The sequence below is a fragment of the Dreissena polymorpha genome, chromosome 3 (genome assembly GCF_020536995.1).
Source record: "Dreissena polymorpha isolate Duluth1 chromosome 3, UMN_Dpol_1.0, whole genome shotgun sequence".
Lineage (NCBI taxonomy): Eukaryota > Metazoa > Mollusca > Bivalvia > Myida > Dreissenidae > Dreissena > Dreissena polymorpha.
The window spans coordinates 148,095,928-148,120,389 of NC_068357.1; the positions used below are offsets into that span (position 1 = coordinate 148,095,928).

At 34.5% G+C, this 24,462-nt stretch overlaps 1 protein-coding gene and 1 long non-coding RNA gene across 3 annotated transcripts in view; both read right to left on the reverse strand.

Annotated features, from left to right (window-relative positions):
- LOC127871909 (uncharacterized) overlaps window positions 1–24,462 on the reverse strand; it is a 303,905-nt gene that overhangs the window by 189,828 nt on the left and 89,615 nt on the right. The window lies entirely within an intron of this gene.
- Window positions 6,853–7,780, reverse strand: LOC127871921 (uncharacterized). The gene is made up of 3 exons (XR_008045613.1): window positions 7,585–7,780; window positions 7,259–7,351; window positions 6,853–6,912 (listed from the first exon to the last, which is right to left on the reverse strand). It is a non-coding gene; the product is annotated as an uncharacterized LOC127871921 (long non-coding RNA).

The following is a 24,462-nucleotide window of genomic DNA, read 5'->3' on the forward strand; positions in this document are numbered from 1 at the left end:
CTTGAACCTTGACAAACTGAGATGATGTCAATCGGCAGCCATGTTGAAAAAGTAGTGCTACCCACAATTCCTTTCGCGATAGTACACAGGTCAGTAAGACCGGTGTGTACACAATGCACCATTCTATACATAAATGGTGACGTCACTACGTTATTGTCACCTCTATACTTAGACGCATCACGCACCTCCATTTGGAGGCATTTATGACTACGACACAAAGAAGTCCGCGGATGAATGAAGAATTTGCTTTATAAGTAAACTTTCATGTTATGATTTAAAAGTTATGTATAATTTTGTTCAGTTTTACGGTCTTATGTTAGTAGCAATTAAATTTTCGTAAGTTTTCAACAATTTCGCTCTTTATTCATTTTTTTAAAACTGTACTTTCACTTTCGGTTGTATAACAACATGTATCCTTTATTGACGAAAGTTTGCAATGAAATAGCGTTTTCAAAACCGCTTAAAAAGTTTCAGAAGGTGTATTTGATGCGTGTAATGAATAGACACAATGTCATAGCTATATTTTGCCGACTAGTATGGGAACAATTTGGTATTTCAAGTGGCTCCATTTGCGTTGCAAGATTTTTTTTCTTTAAATAATTGTGATCAATGAAAATTTTAGTAAAAGCACAGCATTGATGTTCTATGATGGTCATTTTTTAGTGGAATAGTATGTTACAATAAAACAATTGTAGCTATTGTATTAATGAACTTAGATTAGGTGTCATCTTTAAATGGGGTAGTAATTCATTATATGAGATTAGCACATTATATAGTTGAAAAATAAATAACACTTTAATGACTTACCATATTAAAATAAAGTAGCATAAAATATGTTGCAGGTCATAAAATGTAAAACTGAAATTGAAGAAGCTTTACAAATATTTTACACTGACAACACTGTTGGTTTTCCAAAAAAAATCCTTCCTATCTACCTGCCCTAGTTTTTTGGGGCAAATTTAAATATTATTAATATCATTGAATTAAATTATTAAAATATCAATATGTTTTGATTACATTAGCTTATTTTATTATTAATAATAAATACTTTGCAAGGAAAGTCCAATTCTGTTTTAATTAGTCTTAATTAGGTACTAGTAAAATTGAAAATATCAGTGACATCCAACACTTGGCTTATATGCGTATGAATGCATATTTTCTTTGACAGTTACAAAGTACCCTATTTAATTGGATTAAAAACAACAAATAACTATAGTTCCACAACCCAGCCCAAGTTGACTCAAACTGAATTAATTCATCAATTGATCCTATTTAATTATATTAAAAACAACATGTGTAAGATTTTGAGAATATCCCATGTATTCCCCTAGTATTCCTCTAGTACACCAACATGCAAGTCTTACTAATGATTTACATGCACTCCTTAAACAGTTTAACAAAAATAATGAATGATTAATCCAAAGAAAACAACAAACTTCATATAAAAAGATTACATAGCAAAATAATCATTTTGATAATAAATCAAGATTATACTTCAACCAAACCATTATAAATTTATTGTGGGGTCGGGGGAGGTAATGTAAGCACTAAAACATGGGGGAAATGTCTGGGGAGGGAACATCTTAGGGGGGCGTCCGGAATTCCTCCTAAGGGCGACAGTGTTGTTAATGTTTCTTTAGAAGAAATAACTGAAGGAAAGTACTCATTGGTGTATGCCCATCCAGAAGCATTTCTGAGCATATCAATTGGAACTGCAATATTGAGTGCATTTGAAAGAGATATAACTGTTTCATGCATTGCTTTTGATGAAGCCCACAAGTCATGGCCCTTTAATGGTAGCTTTCCTATAAGGGAATTTTATACTTATTTTTTACTCTACAATCTAGCTCTTTTGTCATAAAATGAGAAGTTTTATTATCCAACAGGTTTTGTGTTTGAACCTCACAAATTTTATAATACCAAAGTCCCATCATATAATCATCATCACAATCAGCAGCAGCATTATCATCATCATCGTTAGCAGCAGCATCATTGTGTTGTATTATCAGAATTCAATACAAATACAAACACAACCATTACAACTCTTACTACTACTACTACTAATTAATGAATTATCTACTACTACAACAAGAACAACAACTACTACTACTACTACTTCTACTGCTACTACTACTACTACTACCACCACCACCACAACCACCACCACTACTACTACTACTACTTGGTACACCAGAACTTGTTGTCCATGGAGACGATAATGAGAACTCCCAGAGTATTGATCGAACCCACGCCCAGCGGACATCATTGTTCTCTACACCATAGCGACCATGAATTAATATTTGACGCCATGTACAACATAATTCACCTTATTACAAAAAACATGGAATTCACAAAATGACTGAAAATGCTTTAAAATAAATGCAAATTTGACATTTGAAACAAAACAACCTAAGCAATACATAATAAGAAACACTACATTATTGAAACACTGATACCATGAACATTTTAGGGTGTAACACCTTATGTACATGTACCAGACCTTTTATGTACTACCGGTACTTTGAAACTTTATGTACCACCTACATAAAATATAGGTGTTATTGTCCATTCATTCATAGCAGTCCTAATGAATTAACGTCATTCTCTAAACATGATTAAAGTCTAAAGAAGGAAATAATTTGATTTTTTTACAGTTTGAACATTAAGGTCATTCTCTCTTCTCTTCAAAGTATCACATTTCAATTATACAATATAATACAAACATTTTAGACTTTATAATCCTCAGTCAGGATAAGATAAGAGACAAATGAATTTTTATAATTTATTTCAATTTCAGGTAAGACTAATAAATCATTTATTAAGTACTACATGTACTTGGGCTAATAAATTAAACTAAGACACTCAGTGACACTTAGACAATCTGACAAAATATATAATCTATGGCCAATATATAAGTCTAAATTCATAAATACTATCACACAAAATACATTTCATCAATAACACACATTCATATTAAATTAGTTATCTCTTTATATTATAAATATGGTACATAAAGTGTCAGATAGTGGTACATAAAGTGTTGGTACATAAACGGACTGGTACGTAATGTGTGACATTCAACATTTTAAAAATCAGTTAACAATATATGGACTTCATTGTTTTGCATATACGCAATCAAAGCATATTTATTAAAAATTAAAACACTGTTCATGGCTGTATCTTTTTATTTATACATGCATAAACCATTTTGGTTATTAATACATTTTTAAAATTATATATAAACAAGAGCACCACATTATGGGTGTCAAGCTAGGCTGCGGTGCAGTTTTGAATAAATGAAATTTATTAAAAGAATTTTTAGAGGTTAGTGACCTTGACCTTTGACCGAGTGATCTCAAAATGGGTGTGGTGTGTAGAAATCATCACGGTGCATATACATGTGAGGTTTCAATGTTATAGGTGGAAGCACTTTGATTTTAGAGCCGATGTAAAGGTTTGAGCACGACATGGACATCTGACGACGAGCTGTGACAATACCTAGGCTAGGGTTTTCCCCGAAAACAGCCGAGCTAAAATTGAGCGCCATTAGTCCAAATTTTTGACGCTCTTAAATATTAAGCTACTTTTTATATGGGTAATATTTGGAGCAAAGAATTTAGCCCATATAAAAAGTATCTCTAAATTCTTTGCGCGTCTTATAAATAAGACTAGAGCGCCATATAAATTAAATGGAAAACATACAACATTATGTCAAGAAAAATAAAGCTGTAAAAATCTCACCTGCTCGTCTTTGATGTTGCAATTAGCACATTCAGCATTTTCAGTATCTACTAAATAAATATATGAAAGTGCCAAATGTCCAAGATACCATGACGTCCTCCTCAAAATGTTAGATCCTTTGAACTCCATTTATTTTATCCCTGATTAATCCTCTCACACATGATGCCTACATGTAAGATTCCTTGTAATGTTCCCAGCGTTTATTTTAAATCGTTTACGTTCTCAAATTTCAGCAGGTATTTAATTATAAATATTTATTTTTGATTTAATTTACTATTTCGAAGATGCAGTCTTGCAACGTGTTAAGTTAGTCTAAGTTACGTGTTTAGTGATTCTTACAAACAATAGACTGAAATGAAAAGTGGCTCCTTTTGAAGCACAAACTGCATCCATGTATATATTAAAGCTGGCCCGGTTTGATGGGGCCTTTTTTGATAATAATTAATTACCATTTTTCACTTCCGTGTTTATTATGTTTACCAACGCCATGATGGAAAAAAGTCCGTTTCCCACAATGCTTAGCGGTCATTCACACAGGTCAGTAAGACCGGTGTGACACAATGGGGGGCACACTACAGTTTTTCACAAATCGGCTACTGGCTGCCGGAGTGGGGGCACTGTCCGTCCTCACAGCTAACACAACGTCTACACCTGAAATCATACAAAACATATCTTCAGTATTGTTGGGGGTATGTCTTCCAGAAAATACATGGATAGCCACTTGCTGTATATTTTTATCATGGAAAATCAGCCAATTTAGGGGTCTGAATGTCACCTGTTTTCGAGGCCATTTCTGTGATTTTCAACACAAATTTACCACTAAACTGCAAAAGCCAGTTCATTAAACACTTTCTGCTTTACTGCATCACTAACCAGATATTTGACCGACACCGAAGAATCCTAGGGTCATCCACGCGGTTTTTTGCAGAAATTCAGTTGAGTGGAGGCACCTTTAAAATTCATGCAAAATTAGCCTTCGGAGCTAGAAACCAGCATGTACGTATTTCATGACCTTGACTGCCCAGCAGACACACTGGCTAGGCACTGGACACATTTTCGAATTCACTAAGCATGCATTTCAAACCACCACCACTCAAATCTGATACTTTAAACTTGTAAAACACTATTATTATTGCTGCTCAGTTTTATTGTATCCCTATTTATTAGAAATTTCTCCCTTGCCAATTCGACACTAAGGCTCAAAACTGTATAGTGCTACCTTAAGAAACACCATACTATGGTAGAATCAGGAAAGTTGACTATTTTCATGAGGTTTACTCATATATGAGTGTGTACAATAAATTTTAAAATCCTGGGACGACTCTTGTATTTTTTATGCCTTGTTTTCTACACATGATAATTTGGTCATTTTCAGTACTGTTTCCCACTATCTGCAGACTGTACTACTGAGCCAGGAATTGCATTATGTTTGCAAGCAAATTTCAACAAACACTGCATTTTTGTACCCAATCATTTAAAAAAATGATGTCCAAATGATAATTAACAGCCAAACACTTCTGGTCAATGCATTGGTGCTGAAAAATCCTCAAAAAGCATAGCAAAAAGGTTAAATTTTTGAAAGTTTTTACATATTTTCATTTCAAAAAGCCCATTTAATTACATGATTTACCTTTTCTTATGCAAACCTACCACTGAATTTTCTTCTACAAACAAGCACAGTACTTTGAGTAATGTAAACATTTGATTAAACATGGCTTTGGCTGCCACAATGGACTAAAATGACAATATCTCCCAATGAAAGGGAGGTAATCCAAAAGTTATAGAGATGACCACTGGCCAATCTTAAAAATTAACAAAAATAGATACAGCACAGGGAAAAACAAGAACCTTGGCACTTATCAGATGGGATTAAACAAACCTTTGCACATACAAAGAAAGTATTTTCTGGATTAAACTGGATTAAAAATGTTGGGCACACAGGACAAAACAAACTACATAAAAATGCTTGCCAGTGGTGTTCGAACACGTGTGCGAATGGAACTTCAAAATTTAAAGACAATAAAATCAAACGATAGCAATTACTTTGTAACAAGAAGTTCACAGGCTCTTGCTAACATAATTCCGTGTTTCAGCAACGATCATTCAAAGTGCTCAAAAGCGTCTACCGTGTGCCAGCACCACATGTCAAGCATTCGAAAGTACAGCGTACAACATTTGCCATACGGACAGCACCTTCATCTTTCGAATACGGATAGCAGCCGTCTCAAAGACACTATATCAAGTACTTTTGATACCGAAACAGCTCAATATGTAAGCAATCTGTACAATGCAAACAGATGTGAGAGTTTGCACTCGACAATTTTCAACTATGCCCCAAAATTCACATTTTGGAAAAGGAATTTTTCCGGCCTATGCCATTCAGCAACCCATTCTCGAACACTTGGAAAAGGCAGAGCCACGTTTATTTTGGCTCGCACTGTCGGTATTAAAGTAAAACAGCATTCACAGATGTACAGGAATTTACAACATATTGACAAACGGAGCACTTATCATTCACGAAGAAAGGAATCCTTTCAATATAAGCAAACCAGATACTTTTTGTGAAAACGGGTTTCAAACCTTCCACTACTGAAAGACTCACTGTATTCATCTCAGCCATCATCTTCAGCTGGGGACCATAGTTATGGAATAAGTTATTAGATCTGTTTGCAATGTGCAGATTGACAAAGAACAATCTTAACTAGAAACAAAAACAAGAAATCAGAGATTTAAAACAATGTAAACAGTGATCAACAAACCAGTTACCTTTCACATAATACACTTCGGGTAACCATGATGACCAGTGCATTCTCTTGTCGCCAAGCACTTTTTTCGAGAATTATTCACCGATTGGGGCTCATACGACAAATGTTCCACCTTAATGCACGTTTTGTTGTGACATATATGTGAAACATTCATTGTGTCTGTCAAAATCATTGTACCCAAGAAGTGCAAAAAGAACGCAAGCCGGTGTGCGAGGAAATGTATGCGCTTGCCGGCCACTGTGGCTCGCAGCACCCCATATCTATAGCGGTCATGCTCACCCACCCATAACCGACAAGCACCTGCTGCACCTGCACCTCCAGACTTTTGTTCTACAAGGTTTTTTAACCGTTGAACTGTGTGAAAAGAAGGGACACTTGCATAAAATGCACTGGCCATAAGCTATGACTGAAAATGCAAACAAGTATGGATATTAATGCTGCTTTTGTCCATTTTCCCCCCGGAAAAACCTTACATTTCACTATTGGACTCTCGCTTTAGTACAATAATCTTTGTAAGCAGTTGTAAATTGGTAAATATGGTCAATAAAACTTGTAAAGATCCATTAATGTGCATAAATAAAAATATGCCAATACCAGACATTGAGTTACCTCCCTTTGTTTGAGCCCTTAGTATGCTGGTGTTAGTGTTTTCCGATTGGAAATATTGTCGAAAATAAAATGCTGACATGTTCAGCAACATTTTTAAATGCAATTAAATGTTTTTGACAGGACTTGAAAAATTGACACTTTACCTTAAGGGGGCACACTACAGTTTTTCACAAATCGGCTACTGGCTGCCGGGGTGGGGGCACTGTCCGTCCTCACAGCTAACACAACGTCTACACCTGAAATCATACAAAACATATCTTCAGTATTGTTGGGGGTATGTCTTCCAGAAAATACATGGATAGCCATGGTGCACCCACTTGCTGTATATTTTTATCATGGAAAATCAGCCAATTTAGGGGTCTGAATTTCACCTGTTTTCGAGGCCATTTCTGTGATTTTCAACACAAATTTACCACTAAACTGCAAATGCCAGTTCATTAAACACTTTCTGCTTTACTGCATCACTAACCAGATATTTGACCGACACCGAAGAATCCTAGGGTCATCCACGCGGTTTTTTGCAGAAATTCAGTTGAGTGGAGGCACCTTTAAAATTCATGCAAAATTAGCCTTCGGAGCTAGAAACCAGCATGTACGTATTTCATGACCTTGACTGCCCAGCAGACACACTGGCTAGGCACTGGACACATTTTCGAATTCACTAAGCATGCATTTCAAACCACCACCACTCAAATCTGATACTTTAAACTTGTAAAACACTATTATTATTGCTGCTCAGTTTTATTGTATCCCTATTTATTAGAAATTTCTCCCCTGCCAATTCGACACTAAGGCTCAAAACTGTATAGTGCTACCTTGTTACGGTTCACCAATCTCCTACGCAGTGGTCTCCCTTATACTAGAAGAGACCTCTGCCACCACAGGTTGTTCACGTTGGTCCATATTTTGGACCAACGTGATTCCAAAATATTTTACTGGTTGAAAATATATTTTTAGGTACGCACTTTGTAAAAAGTTTGTTTATGCAAAAAAAATGAAGGTGGTTATGTAAAACATAAAAAAATAAACAATATTGAAAAAATGAATTTCGTTTTCCCATGACGCGGAACGGACACATTGCAACGGGACTATCGTTACCTATCTCGGTAAGTTTTATTTGTATGTTGTTTATGTATGCGATGCAAAATATCGTAAAAACATATGTCTAGCTAATGTTACATATTTTGCATTAAACCAACTGTAACTAAAATTTGTCTTGGGTTAATAATGATTTGTTTTTATTCAGTTATGTGTCGCGTTGTATCAATTAAACTGTCAATGCTGTGAATAGACTAAAGTAAGGTCAAAGCTCTCCCTGTAGTACAATGTAGTACACTATCCAGCGATGCACTGGTTAGAGATGCGAGTTCAAGTCTTGCCAGGGAATTGGCCTTCTTTAGTTACTTTTGATGCATTGAATAAGCAACGAAGAACATTAAAAAAAAATTGTGTGATGATTATTTCCCTTAGTTTTAATTTTGACATTAAAATTAAAATGTCTTCTGCAACAACATTACAACATATTTTAGATGCCGTTCAAATTTTTGACCCAAATGTTACACCCAAGACAAAACAAATTGAATGTCTGCAGACAATATTGTGTCATAAAGATGTAATTGTCAATTTACCTGTTGGCTATGGTAAAAGCCTTATTTATCAATGTTTGCCAATGCTTTTATCATCTGTATCCACGATCGTTTTGGAAATAATGGACGAGGGTTTATATAATTCTATTATGTTTTAAAAGGTTAGGAGAGAGTTTGTTAACCAAGGTAACAGTCTAGAAAATCTAGCATGTTTTAGTTACCTTTTAATCTCTGTTAGTTTCTGTTATGACTATTTTTATGCTGAAAGAGAACCTAGTTAACAATCCTCTCTTCGTTCTTACTCTTGAATGTATCAAGATATTTAAGGAGAATACGTGTAGACTTCGTAACTTTTGGGTTGCATGCAGGGTATGTCACACATCACACTTTATCATTTGACGGAGCTAACTCAGGGTTTTTGCTGTGTTAGTATAATTAAAATAAATTAAAGAAATATTGCTGAGAGATGTGTGAGGTCTTCCAGGTGTGGCACTTTAGTTAAAATTTTAACAAGTTGGATATTATGTTGTGATTTGATTTTATGCCATATACATGTATACATGTACATTATCCGTGATTACTATAATGACCAAATGAGAACATATCACATGTATCCCTTATGTCACAGGATCAAATCAACTTTTTTTTCTAATAGTACATGTATATTATTTGTCATGTAATTGTGATAGTAAATTTGATGCTAATTTATAAATGTGAATTGTATAATGTATAGTGTTGCTTAGATGTAAATAAATAAATTAATATGAATGTGCATTACTTTGTAAAATATGTGCATGTACATATATAATGGAATGAATAGAAACATATAAACATGAGTAAATTGGAAACATGTACATTTGCTCTTATTACAATATTGTTATATACACAAATAAGCGTATTTGATTTTCTTAACATATCTTGTTTCTGAAACTTTAATGCATCCATTACAATGTACTAGTTGCTGAACATAGATTTTTTATGATATTTGAAAATTAGAAATTGAGAATAATAACTGTACATGAAAATTCACTAAGATATTCTAACTGGACATATGCGTGTCTTCATTATTTCATTTTAGATCAATTTTTTTTCTTAGATAATGTACTAATGTACTAATTACTGAACATAGATTTTTTGTGATATTTAAAAATTTGACATTGAGAATAATAACTGTACATGAAAACTCACTTAGATATTCTAACTGGACATATGCGTCTCTTCACTATTTCATTTTAGATCTATGTTTTTTCCTAGATAATCATTAGTTTTTGTTAAACAAAAATTGTAGCATACTTTTAAGCATAAAACCATAAACCGTCACTTAAATAAACATACAGAAACTGTGTCACTTTGCCATCAAGTGTTTTATGTAAATTGTTTTCAAATGAGCATGGCCTTTGAGATATCGACATAATTCTTTCATGTGATACACTGTCCAATGATGGGCAACAAATGATTTTAAAATTTCGCAATGAACATCAATGTTATGGCCCGGAACAGCTCATCAATGGCCATTTTTTACATAGTTATGGTAGGTCAAGCCATTTTTTTGGACATTTTTGAACTCAGAGTGTGACCCTGACACACCGTCCAATTATGGTGAAGAAATATGCCAAATGATTATAAATTTCACCATAAGCGATAAAGTTATGGCCTGGATTTTACCTTTGAACTCACACCGTCCCATTATGGTAAACAAATGTACTTAGTCATTTTAAAATCTAACGATAAATGACATAGTTATAGTTCGTACAAACATTCTTTCAAACGCATTAATTGACCACATGACCTAGTTTTTGACACTGCATGACCCATATACATAATCTAGATACAACTTCTGACCAAGTTTGGTGAAGATCGGATGAAATTTTCACATTGACAGACAGACAAACCGACAAAGGGACTCCTAAATAGCCCCCATTACCAGTAAAGGGGGTATAATTACAATTAATTAAATAGCATGCATGTATTTAGTCATAGTTTGACCCATTATATTTCCAAATCTAGGGTCATTTGACTCATGGAAAGGTTTTCAAAATCTATTATAACACCCTATACATAAAATCTAATGTTAATGAAGCACCTGACTGCATATTTAAGTATAAAAACTATATCAACATATGATATAAAACTAGTCATGTGTTACAGAAAACATACATTCATTTTATCTACAAGCAATTAAGTGTACATGTGCATTGTATTGTAAAATAACACATATTGTCTTTTTCTTCATACAATGGGTCAATTTGCAATAATTGTGCACAAGGCTTACCATTTAAACAAATTGTCAAAAATCGATTGTTGTAGAATGTTATTGTTTGTACAACACTACAAGAAATGCACCATTTTTTATCATTGATCAAAATTTATAAAACAAAAAAATGATTTGTCAATTACATAGCAAGTGATGAATTTATTGACTAACGAATCAAAGTTTGCTTGGTTGAAAATGAACTTAAATAAATTTGAAATTGAACTTAAGGTGAACAGGTTAAATATTGACATGCTATTCAAGTTAGCAAGCTTTCCCAAAAGTAACATAACAAAATTGACTACATTTCATTAGTTAACAATTCCAAATATTTATGTATAACATAGATGACCACTATTAAATTTGGGTCACTAGGTTAAAGGTCAAGGTCACATAAAGTGTGACTATAATTTCATATCAAGAATTTGTCAACAAATTGACTAATAGGCTTGATACTTCCCATATGCATTGGCCTTGGACAGTAGATGACCTCTATTTCAGTGGCTTATTGTTACATATACTACTCAAAATTTGCTAAGGATCACTTTTTATAGTACGTGTAATTTCGAAATTCACCTCTAGCTAGATTCAGCCAGCGTCACGCATCAATGATAAATCAAAACATAACAAGGGCTGTTTGTAAAACATGCATGCCCCCCATATGGGCTGTCAGTTGTAGTGGCAGCCATTGTGTGAATATGTTTTTGTCACTGTGACCTTGACCTTTGACCTAGTGATCTAAATATAAATAGGGGTCATCTGCCAGTCATGATCAATGTACCTATGACGTTTTATGATCCTAGGCCTAATTATTCTTGAGTTATCATCTGGAAACCATTTTACTATTTTGAGTCACTGTGACCTTAACCTTTGTCCTGAAAATCAATAGGGGGCATTTTCCAGTCATGATCAATATTCCTATTAAGTTTCATCATCCTAGGCGCAAGCATTCTTGAGTAATCATCTGGAAACCATTTACCTGTTTCGAGTCACTGTGACCTTGACCTTTGACCTAGTGACCTAAAAATCAATAGGGGTCATCTGCCAGTCATGATCTATGTACCTATGAAGTTCATAGGCCTAAGCATTTTTTGAGTTATCATCCGGAAACCATTTTACTATTTCGAGTCACTGTGACCTTGACCTTTGTCCTAGTGACCTGAAACTCAATAGGGGTCATCTGCCAGTCATGATCAATGTACCTATGAAGTTTCATGATCCTAGACCAAAGCATTCTTGAGTTATCATCCCGAAACCATTTTACTATTTCGAGTCACTATGACCTTGACCTTTGACCTAGCGACCTGAAAATCAATAGGGGTCATCTGACAGTCATGATCAATCATGTACCTATGAAGTTTCATGATCCTAGGCCTAAGCGTTCTTGAGTTATCATCCGGAAACCATCTGGTGGACGGACCGACAGACCAACCGACCGACATGTGCAAAACAATATACTCTTTTTCGAAGGGGGGCATAAAAATAAAAACAAAAACACAAAGTATAATACCAAAACTTGCAAAATAACAATTTAAATTAAATTACATTGAAGATAATGTGAAAATAAAAAGTGATCCTTAACAAATTTTGAGTTGTATAGATACAAGCTATAGCTAATTAACATACTCAATGATTACATAACATAGATGCAGACAGCCCACACAAGAAAATGACAGTGTATTCAAATATTGATAACATTATAACACCTATTCACACTAATATGATTAATTGTTATGGTTAGTTTTGTTTGCAAAAAACATTCTGTGTCAAGGCCCTGTTTTGGGGGCATTTGTCTCCGACTTGTTGTCCCCTACCGGTGAAACCGGATGGGACTTATGGTTTGCGTCTGTCTGTGAGTCTGTCTGTCTGTCACACTTTTCTGGATCCAGCGATAACTTTATAACTTCTTCATAATTTTTCATAAAACATGGACAGATGGCAATATGGAGCTTATGCACGTCATTTCATTATGATCCTATGTCAAGAAATCTGGTTGCAATGGCAACACATAGAATAGAAATATTGCTGAAAATGGTAAATACTGCAATAACTTTAAGTTATAAATATTTGTTCATGAAACTTGAAACATGGATAGATGGCAATATGTTTAACTTATTTTGTCGAGATTTATATACAAATTGCCAACATTTTAGAATATTTCCCTTTTGTATGGCATATTAATCCTCATCTGAACATTCTTGTGGATCATCATATGATCCATTTCTTGTTTGTCCATAGTACAGTCTACACATAACATCAGTGGCCCTATTGCTAAATTCTTCTTTAGTTATTCTATTTAATGGAGAACCATGGATATTAGGAATACCTTGGCAAATACGTCCCTCTGTCCGTTGAAAAGGCTTTAGTTTTCTTAGAGTTTTGGCAATGACTGCTTCATCCTTTAAAGATTTAGAACATGAATGTTTGCTGCTTTGCTTTTTCAATGAAAGAGAATTGTCAATCTTGGAGCAAATCTCAGCAATAACATCAGCTGACCTTGTTGCTCTCAATATTGCCTGGTCTGTTTTGTTAGCACCTAGAGCTCTTATAAGATCTTTCTGATTTCTTACTGAGTTTTCCTGCACAAGATCACTTTCAATGTTCTTGCCAATACCACCTCGCAGATTTGCAAATGCGCCTTCTAAAACACGGACTCTGTCTAAAGGACTCAATAAAAACTCACATTTCATAACAAAGTCTAGACATTCCTGAAAGTATTTTGATAACTTTGAATGAGACAAGAAGAACTGCATCATGTACATGACAGAAGGCACAATTCTTTGTAAGTCTCCCTCCCCTACAACATCCTCAAAGTTCAACAAAAGGAAAACCCAGTGACAAAGATTAGAACAATATTTGAATACACTGTCATTTTCTTGTGCATCTGCATCAGTACAGTTTTTCAAATATACAAACTCTGCAATAAATTTTTCCATCATTTCAAATATTTGAATGCGCCTATCTGAAAGATTTTTTTTTCATAATGGGCATGTTTTTGGTTGGTTCCGACTCAACATTTTCCATACCAAAATATTGAAGGAACTGCTCAGTAACCATAGCTGTTCCGACAAGATACAGGAATTCATGGTGTGCCTTGAAGCCTCCCTTCACCTTTCCGTTGATATCTGTGCGCTGCAGATTGGACTTGAAATAATAGAGCGTACCAGGCTGGCGTACACTAGAGGCACTGTACAGTGCTTTGAAGCATTTCTAAAAAGTTAATTAAAAACAATAGTTTAACACGCATTACATCCTTACATGTATAAGCTCTTCTTAAAATCATGTGATTATTCTCTTATGTTAAAGTAACCAACGTAACCGTTCATAAATATCTTTGGGCGAAATGAATATGAGATATCAAACACGCATGAATTAAATGCTTCATGTCAAAATGAGGTTGATCCCTACCCCGGGCAATACTATGGTAAATGCATTTTTTTCATAACTAGTTTTTTTTAATTATAAGATGTGTATTTTTAATGTTAATTGGGAAAGAAATGAAAAAGTACATAAGTATTGTAACTGATTTTGAATAATTTTTTCAGAACAATACTATGACAAGTGCACATAATTTTAATAACAATGACTGCAGGAACATTTGGAAAATTAAGTTATTTTCATTTATTATCTAATACTTTTAAACAAAAACATTAAAGAAATTAATGTTTTGTCTCATTTTAGATAATATCCATAAATAAAAAAATACAAATATAGTTGATTTTTTATGTATGACACTGGCCCAGGCAGATGCAGACGTTTGGGAGAATAAAATAGTTACAAATGTTTCCAGGTTGAGCAAATAAAACTTAAGTGTCAAACCTCCAAAAAATCTTGCTTTGTATGCCACAACTCAATTACAAATGGGTGCAGGTCCTCAAATCGCTTGTTGGGTGTAGTAGCCAATGCACGGAGGTTTTTGGCTTCTTCAAGCCGAACTCTTGTCAATTGGTCTCCACCAACGGTGACACCAAACTTGTGAAGAACATCCTCTGAGCCTTAAAATAATAAAATTGTGACCCCACAGAACTGACCTTTAACCACCACAAGAACTGTCTTCAGAGGATGACTCATGATGGTGTTTTGACATTTGAGATAAGAACCATGTATGGGTCATAATTACTGATGATACTTTGCCTAAGATATATTTCACATATTTGCCAAGTTATTTCCATTGATGTCTGACAAATATATGGACCAGATTATTATCTATTAATAATTAATATTTAAGTCTTAGTGTGACCCTGACCTTTATTATAAGACAAGAAATATTAACAAGAGCACCGCCTTGCGGGTGCAGAGCGCTCATCTATTTTCTTTTTAAAGGTGAAGGGACTCTCAATTTCAATCACATGGGAGGGAGGGGTGGAGTGAAGAGGGGTGTATAGTGTGGGGGTGTGGTCATTTATTACATTATCTTCCAAAAATGCGGAAAAAATACCCCAAACATAATAAATGCGGGGGTGGGGGGTGGGGGGAGGGGATTCTTGGGTGCGATGGTTGGACGGTATTGCAAAAATAAAATAATAAAAATAAATGGGGGGATGGTTTGGGTGGAGTCTATTGTGGTATGTCATGTAAGAGTAGTTTTGTCAAGTATCAATCAAATCTAATCATAAATAAAGAAGTTATGGCAATTTGAGCAAAATTTAATAATTTGACCTTGAGAGTCAAGGTCATTCAAAGGTCAAGGTTAAATTCAACTTGCCAGGTACAGTAACCTCATGATAGCATGAAAGTATTTGAAGTTTGAAAGCAATAGCCTTGAAACTTAAGAAGTAAAATAAAGTGGATCAAAACACACAATTTAACCATATATTCAAAGTTACTAAGTAAAAAAAGGGTCATAATTCTGTAAAAATGACAACCAGAGTTATGCAACTTGTCCTTTTACTGTCCCCTTATGATAGTTTGCGAGTGTTCCAAGTATGAAAGCAATATCTATGAAACTTTAGGGGTACAGTGGACCAAAACACAAAACTTAACCAAATTTTCAATTTTCTAAGAATAAAGGGCCCATAATTCCGTCCAAATGCCAGTCAGAGTTACATCACTTTGCCTGCACAGTCCCCTTATGATAGTTAATAAGTGTTGCAAGTATGAAAGCAATAGCTTTGATACTTAAGGAATAAAATGGACTTAAACACAAAACTTAACCAAAATTTTCAATTTTCTAAGTATAAAATGGGCACATTATTCTGTCAAAATGCACGCCAGAGTTATCTAACTTTGCCTGCCCAGTCCCCTTATGATAGGCAGTAAGTGTACCAAGTTTGAATGCAATAGCATTGATACTTTTTGAGAAAAGTGGACCTGAACGCAAAACTTAACCGGACGCCGACGTCAAGGTGATGACAATAGCTCATAATTTTTTTTCAAAAAATAGATGAGCTAAAAAGGAAGACAATTCAAGTATTAAAGGGGCCTATATTTATGTTTCTTGTACACTGCACTTCACCTCAATAAGATCTATCCATATATGAAGTTACATTTTAAAAAATCATATAGTTTAATAGTTATAAACCGGACAAAGAAATGGATGCCAAAACACATGGTTTATCATAAAATAAGTATGTTTTTCAAAAAGGCATATAAAAAACAAAATTTACTACCAAAAGCCTTGTGATAATAATCACTGAGAACTGCCTCATAAGTGTCCAGAATGTCAACACAATCTTCATGTTTGGCTTCGTTTTTCATCATAATTGGCAGCTGGAATATGTCTGACTTCAGACTCATTTCATGCTGATATGGGTGGTGAATGTGATCTGGCAATGCATTTGCCATCCAAGAGAAAGCTTTTAGCTCACAAAGAATCCTTCCTTTAACAAAAAAACACAACATTTGTTATCACTATCAACATCTTTAAAACAAAATAATAAAGTTGTATTTAAATCAAACCATAAATAACAAAGATATAAAGATGACCCACAATTGTGACATACATACTGACTGACAGACCGATAGACAGTTTAAACAAGAGCTGTCACCATTGGATGACATATGTCCCCTATAAACACTTTGATAGAAGTCAAAAATGAAATTGCTTTCTAAAGCGACAAAGAAGTTATGAGCATTTTTCGAAACCTAATCGCAAAGTGTGACGGACAGACGGCTGGACAGTATGATCACCATATGCCCTCCTTCAGGGGCATAAAAAAAATGCCTTCCTTCAGGTGCATAAAAAGCATGAATTTGTGATCTCATGACAAATTGCTTAGCCAAAAATATAGTTTTTTTTCATATAAAAGAGCTATGTACTATCCTTTTAAACATATTTGATAAGTATTCTGGAATCTTCTAAAACAAATCCTAATATAATTTTGTCTGTGCTCCAAAAATGGAAAATGAAATGAATTGCTTAGAATATTATTTACATCTGCATAGAAGTATACCAAAAACACAAATAATTACAAGACAATTGCCAAGCAATATATGTCCACTACCGACTCCACCATTGTCAGATTAAAAAAAAAAATTGCCATAGCAACCAGAATTTTTGACGTATGAACAAAATGAAATGACGTGCATAATGCCCACATTGCCATATATCCATTTGACTAAAAAGATAGTGGACAGATAACCAAGTATTACACAGTAGCTGTTCACAAGCGTACTCCGGTAATTGCCACTCAGGAGAAACATTTCTGCCTTCAGATCTGTCAGTGGTGTTCGAGTGGGCACCAAACTGTATTTATCTGGACTGGCAATCTGTAACAGATGCATTTTGTAAGTTCGTGGCTATTAATCATGTATGATCAACAGTAATTTCCTTCAATACTTTGGGAATGGGTACCAGTACAAGTCAAAATTGGGATAACAATTCGTTAAATTGATTTCTCCTGCCAAATGCAGGTAATGTTCATGGCATTAATTCACATAAGACATTTATAATACAACTCTTTTGATGCATTTTTTTTTAAATTATGAGGGTTACATAACATAAAATTCAGTCCAAACTTGCTGGATTTTTATCTGAATGAACAGGATATATACACAATGTAATTATGGTACAAAGTAATCCGGCTACTGTACCCTGTTGAACAGTACATTAGAGGCAAACAGATGAAGGTCTCTATTTGACTTCTCTAGAGATTGCTGGCCTGTTTTAATGTACATATCCAAGTTGTCACCAGTTATCTTGACTAATGGGGACTTCTGCAATCGGCTTACGATGCCCTTGTCCATGATACTGCTGGCTTCATCCAACAACCGCAGCTTAGTTGTTGTGGACATGGTAACACCAAGGCGGTTGAATCTTGTTTACGCCTGTACATTCAATGCAATATAATAAAATGCAATATCCTATTCCTATCAACAAAACAGAGCTATCAAGTGCTCTATTATGTGCAGTGAACTATATTTTGCAATACTCTGCCCTTCTTAGTACAATTTAGTGACGTCATTGAATTGTACCAACATAAGACGTTGTTTTCATTCATAAATATTTTGCAAATGACGTCACTTTCATTGAAAACAACAATCGTAGAAAATGTATGACCTCACGTTTATTGATGCTACTGAAAAACCTGACATAACATAAATGTTTTCTTAATTACCGTACGTTTCTTAACAAAAAACATTATTTGCAGGCGTGGTTATGTCACTTATCACGAAATAAACAATTTGTTGATTCATTACATTTATAAACATGCTACATTTATTACATTTCTTTTAGAGCAGGGTTTTGCATGTGCATTTTACTGCAATTATTCCTCTCTTTTTTTATTCGGAACTATTTTCGAAACATTAAGCTCTGCCCATAGTTTATTGCAGAATAACCCACACTTGATTTATTTCTTTGTCTATAGAAATAAGTCGCGTGCCGTGTTAGAATAATATATAAATTCAAGGAAAACATGTTGGCCCCACAGCCAAGCTACTTTTTACTCTAGTGAAATTATGGAAAAATCTTAGTAAAGATTCACCAGATGGCGTTCAATGCCATATTTTTAAGCTCTAGGCCTATCTGAGATTTTAAAAGATTTCACTATGAACATATAAGGAAAACACATTTGCTCCTGAGGTTTACATATAGTAGGAGTTATCGTGTTGAGGCATGCACAAAACGTCCATTGGCAAAGGCTGGTAACAATAGCTCACTCTTAGCACTTCGTGCTCAGGTGAATAACAAATAATGCATTTATAAATTCTTATCAAAACACTTACTGAATCTTCCAGATGACCTTTTATGGCCACAATGGGGGTCATCCTATGCCATGCCGACAACTTGTCAGAATGTGCGTTCATTAGCACTGCATATGCTGTAGCTACAGGGGCCATTTTTGTCCCTTGCAGCTCATTGCCCCCAGTAGCAATGGTTGCCATGATACGAAACAAAAATGGAAGTCTGTAACATAAAAGCTATAAGATGTGAAAAAGATTGGCAGTTAAACACCCACTGCTGCTATCCTTATTGTTCTTCTGCTTCCACTAATAATTTAATATCAACAGAAGTTTTGGTAACATTTCTTTTAGTTCAATATTGCAATTGTTCTGAAAAATTAGCACACAGGATGATGCTCATGCTAAATGTCTTATTTCAAAGTCTTGTGGTTTCAGAGAAGATTTTTTAAGTATTTACTAAGTCAGCATTATGTAAAAAAGTGAAACCAAGGGCAATTATATAAATATATAAAAATAAATCATTAAATAAATAAATTACAAATAAATAAATTGGGCTAATTTTGACCCCAGGTCAATCATTTGATCAATCTTTGTAGAGGCCAAATAAACAATGTTTAAACCAAATATCTGAGGGTAAGCCTGTGGTTTAAGTGAAGATTTTTTTAGTTTTAACTACATACATACAGGGAAAATAACATTGGACCCCTCTGCGCATTTGGCCCCAGGCTCGTAATTTGAACAATCTTTGTAGAGGCCCACTAGACAATAGTTCATGCCAAAAAAGTAAACTAGCGCACATTACACATGCACAGACAGACGACAGACAACACTGTATCCAAAATGATCCTCATGAGCGCTATGTGCTCAGGTGAGCTACAAATTAAATAGGTACAGAAGTTTGCAAATATGTAAAAATAACAATTGTATGAAGTAGCAGAGGACTTCCTATTGCCATTCTGATTAAAATGTCATGCATAAAACTGTGCATATCCCCAATACCAATAGCTCATAGAGCTATTCTCACTATAAGGTAAGCTCACATGGCAATCAATGTAGTTTACCCTGACCATATAGTGGTGTGTTCAGCTTTACAGTAAAACATGAAATGTCTTAATCCTATTACATGTACTTTGATTGCATAAACTTGAGCTCTTCATTTTTACATTTAAAGAGCATGATTTTCCAATCACTATTTTCAAAAAAATAATCATCAAATATCATGTAATAGCAAATGATAAAGTTTTAAGGCAAAATTAAACTAGGTATTAGGATTGGGAAGTTTGAAACAAATGTTATAGCTTTCAGGTATAAAAGATCTTTCATGCTTTTTGTGCAATAAATCACCCAAAATAACAGGATGAATAGATTTTATCTAATATAATTCATGCTTAACATAAATTGAAAATTTTAATATTTGTTTACCTTTCTGACATTTCACTAATGATCTTCTTGATCAGATGTTCTCCATTCTCAAACAGGCTTTCAATGCTGCGATATCGAATAAGAACGCTAGACAAGGCAACATTTCTGGATGAAAGTAGGAAAACCTCATCCTCGATCTCCTTCAAAATCAGATCCTGAACAGCTTTTCGTAGCACCTAATTATAAACATAATATTCTTTTATCAAATCTAAATTTAAGTATTATGTCACTTATAAAAATTTGATATAAGACAAAATGTTCATAATGACAGACAACTCAAGACATGATTAATTCTAAAATCCACTCATTATATGAATACTATAGTATTATTCTGTACATGTTAAAACTCTTACTCAATTAATTTCTTTATCATCAATTTATTGTTATTAGAAAATAAAACAACAAAATATTGCATGCATCATCTTAAGCCCCTACTGGGATATGAACCCAGATCCCTCTCCATTTGGATGGAAAGTATTCTCTCTTGAAACACAAGGGCAGAAATGAAGAATTCAGCAATTTTTGGCTGTCATATATTACACTTTTAAAATATTTACGAGAAAAATAGACTTATTGTATAAAATATGTAAATACAATCATTATCTTTCAAAGTTTGGAACTTTTTAGGTAAATTATTTGTATATTTATGCCAGGTTTAATTCATATTAAACTCATTTAGGAGGATAAAATATTTTTTTTAGTTTTGACAAGATTCTTGTCAATATGCCCATTTCAGAGGTGTATGGTGAAAAAGGAACGAGAACTCTGCTTGTTTGCAATGTTTTCTGGAACTGTCTGAAAACAATGAACAAACCATGGACAATAACAGATGAATACTCATGCATAATAATACTAAACAGTAAACTTACAAAAGAATCATGCATTTCAACATAAATTTTAGATGCAATTATTTAAACTTATAATGCAACCCATTGTTTTAGTTATACTGGTAGTTTCTAATACCCTTCCTTATGTGTTATTATCACTATAATATGGTTGATTTAATATACATAATACAGTCATAATAATAACAATTCTTATCATACTAGCACTAGTGTGATCGAAAATGTCTGGTGTTTCAAATTCATATTGAATTATTTCCATGGCATTACAACATTGATAAGGGTAAGAAACGCCTATTATGAATTGCATTATCGGGTCTTTTTTGTAACACCATTAGGACGCTTACAGAATTTGACTGAATATCAGCAACTACGGTCTCATCTTCTAGCGTGGACGAACCGGCTTTCGAACCCCTTAATATTAGATGCAATACAATAATAGTTTTTATTACAATTACAACGAAATAAGCAATACCTCCAAAAAATATAATGTTTGCTACATACCTGCATAAATTTACGTATGTATATCCCAATTCATAACTTTGAAATATGCTAGGTAGTTTCCACCACCCAGTCACAAAAAATCCAATATGGCCGCCTCCTAAGAGCACCAGCTTTCGAACCATGTACACAATTACAGTATAGTTCATAACTCTTGGTCCAAAACAATAAAACTTGAAACAGTTAATAACTTTAAACATTTAACTATCTAAACTGATCATGTTTATACTGATTTTATTATTTTATTATTCTTCAGTGCTTGATTGGCCATGACAAGGACAGATGAATATGTCATTACGCCGAATGACTCGCTGCTTGCAGCAATATTCGAGATGTGTCCAATGTTTGCAGCCATTGAAGTCACACTGTGCCCATTTAGTGAACACAAGGGACACACAATTTTTCAGTTTTTCAGGTTGAAATTGCTTGCAAACGCAGCACTTATCCTCGTCAGCAATATCAGAGTCAGAGTCATCTGAATATGAATCTGACTGAAGGTTTAAGTTTATGGTTGATGGACCAGGAACCGGTTCTGGAATGGGGTAACAACAGGATTGTTTGTGTTTTTGTGAGCTGACAGACCTTTTACAGACTTTCAGGTTGGAATTGTTTTTACGCCTCTTGTGTGCTGGCGGTTCACACAAAGGCTGGGACTGTGCTTTGCTGACAATTTCCTGGCATATGTCTGATCGGGTAATTTCTTGCCCGGAAACAACACTACTTAGTGTTTTATTGATTAATGTTTTGTTATATTGTTTCTTTTTATCGATAACAGACTCTGCAGCCTTGAAATATGAGTCAACGTCAGACTGATCAGCAGCTGGGACAGGTGTAGGGTCTAAACCCACATATGGCTCGGAGGGCTTGAAGTTGTCAACAGGGACTGCTGTTCTGTCGAGAGGATATATGCCAGCTTTCTGAAAAGACACCTTTAGATTGCTGTTAGAGAGTGCTTTGACATATGCATTTGAAGCCAGTGCAGCTACATTGAATTTAGTGATTTTGGAAGATGGGTTGTCCCTCACAAATTTTTGACACATATTATTGTAAATCTTTTGTAAGGAACCAAAGCATCCAATATCCAAGGGTTGTAGGCAATGGCTTGTATGGGCAGGAAGCACAAACAAAAGCACATTATTCTTTTGTGCCCATTCTAGTACAGGAACATTGATATGCGACTTGTGTCCATCAAATATCAATAGGATTGGCTGACTTGCATTTTGCCTTTGAATGTAGCGTACAAAATGACGTTCCAAGTACTCAAGGAATATGGTAGAATTGGACCAACCACTTTTAGACATAGTGCCAGCAGAGCCAGGTGTTGAACCTTGAAACAAGTCTTCATTCATTCGCTGCCCCTTGAAAATAAAAAATGGTGGAATCTGTGTTCCTAGTGTATTGCCACCACCAATGATAGTGGTTATTCCTGACCTTGATGAAGTTATGGCCGGGACACATGCCTTGCCACTGACAACATATGGGGGAGAATGTTCAGTCTGTATATCTTTCTCATCAATGTTGTATACACATTCAGGCTTATTAAGTAGATCATTATTTTTGATGACAGTTTCTAGATTGTCAAAGTATGAGTACACTGCCTGCTCAGTTGTGGATTTTGCTCTACACTGACTAAGGGCTCTAGGTTTTACTACCTTTATTTCAGGCCAACGTCGTCTGAAACCATGAAACCACTTGACTGACAATGGGTTGTCATGGGTTCGCTTCTTCAAGAACACTGCATAGTCAGTTGCCTTGGCTACAACCTCAGTTATTGTGAAACCATACCCAAGGTTTGCCATATATTTAACATGGTCGACAAGTTTTGCTTCCTCTTCAGTGGAGAATAATGGACCCTGTCCTGTCATGACAGTCTGCGGATCTACTCTGCCCTTCACTCTATCTCTTAGGGTGTTATGTGGTACACCGTACTGTCTAGCAGCAGTTTTTACTGGTGCACCAGTTTCCATTACCATTTTATATGCATTCATCATAGCTGATGGTGAGTATCCTTTGTGTTTTGATACTCTTTTTTGTGGAAACACCTGAAACATAATTAAATTGCTACCAGAAAAGAGGAGAGAAAAAAGAAATGTTTCTCTAATGTCAATTTTTGCAAAGTGGATCAGCTATGTTGAACTTCACAAAAACTTTACTGTGGTGTAACCTATTGCAATGTGATTTACCATGGTCACGTGACCCTTGACGCAGACCATAATGTGGGTCATCTGTCAAAAAGTTGTAAGTGTAAAATCATTATGTATCTGACTTTTATATATATATATATATATATATATATATATATATATATATATATATATATATATATATATATATATATATATATATATATATATATATATATATATATATATATATATATTATATATTTAAAAATAATATTAAAAATAGTTATTTTTGTTCAAAATTTGTGAAAATTTACCTGTTTATATCGCATTTTAACGATCGATGGCTACGGTCGTCTGGTTTGTAAACAAACGCATCGGTACACACAGATTGATGACGCGTAGACGCTCGCGCATGCGCGATAAACGGAAAATAGAAAAAGGTTCGAAAGCTGGTGGGGTGCGAAAGCCGGTAACTGTACGATACTGGGTGACAAT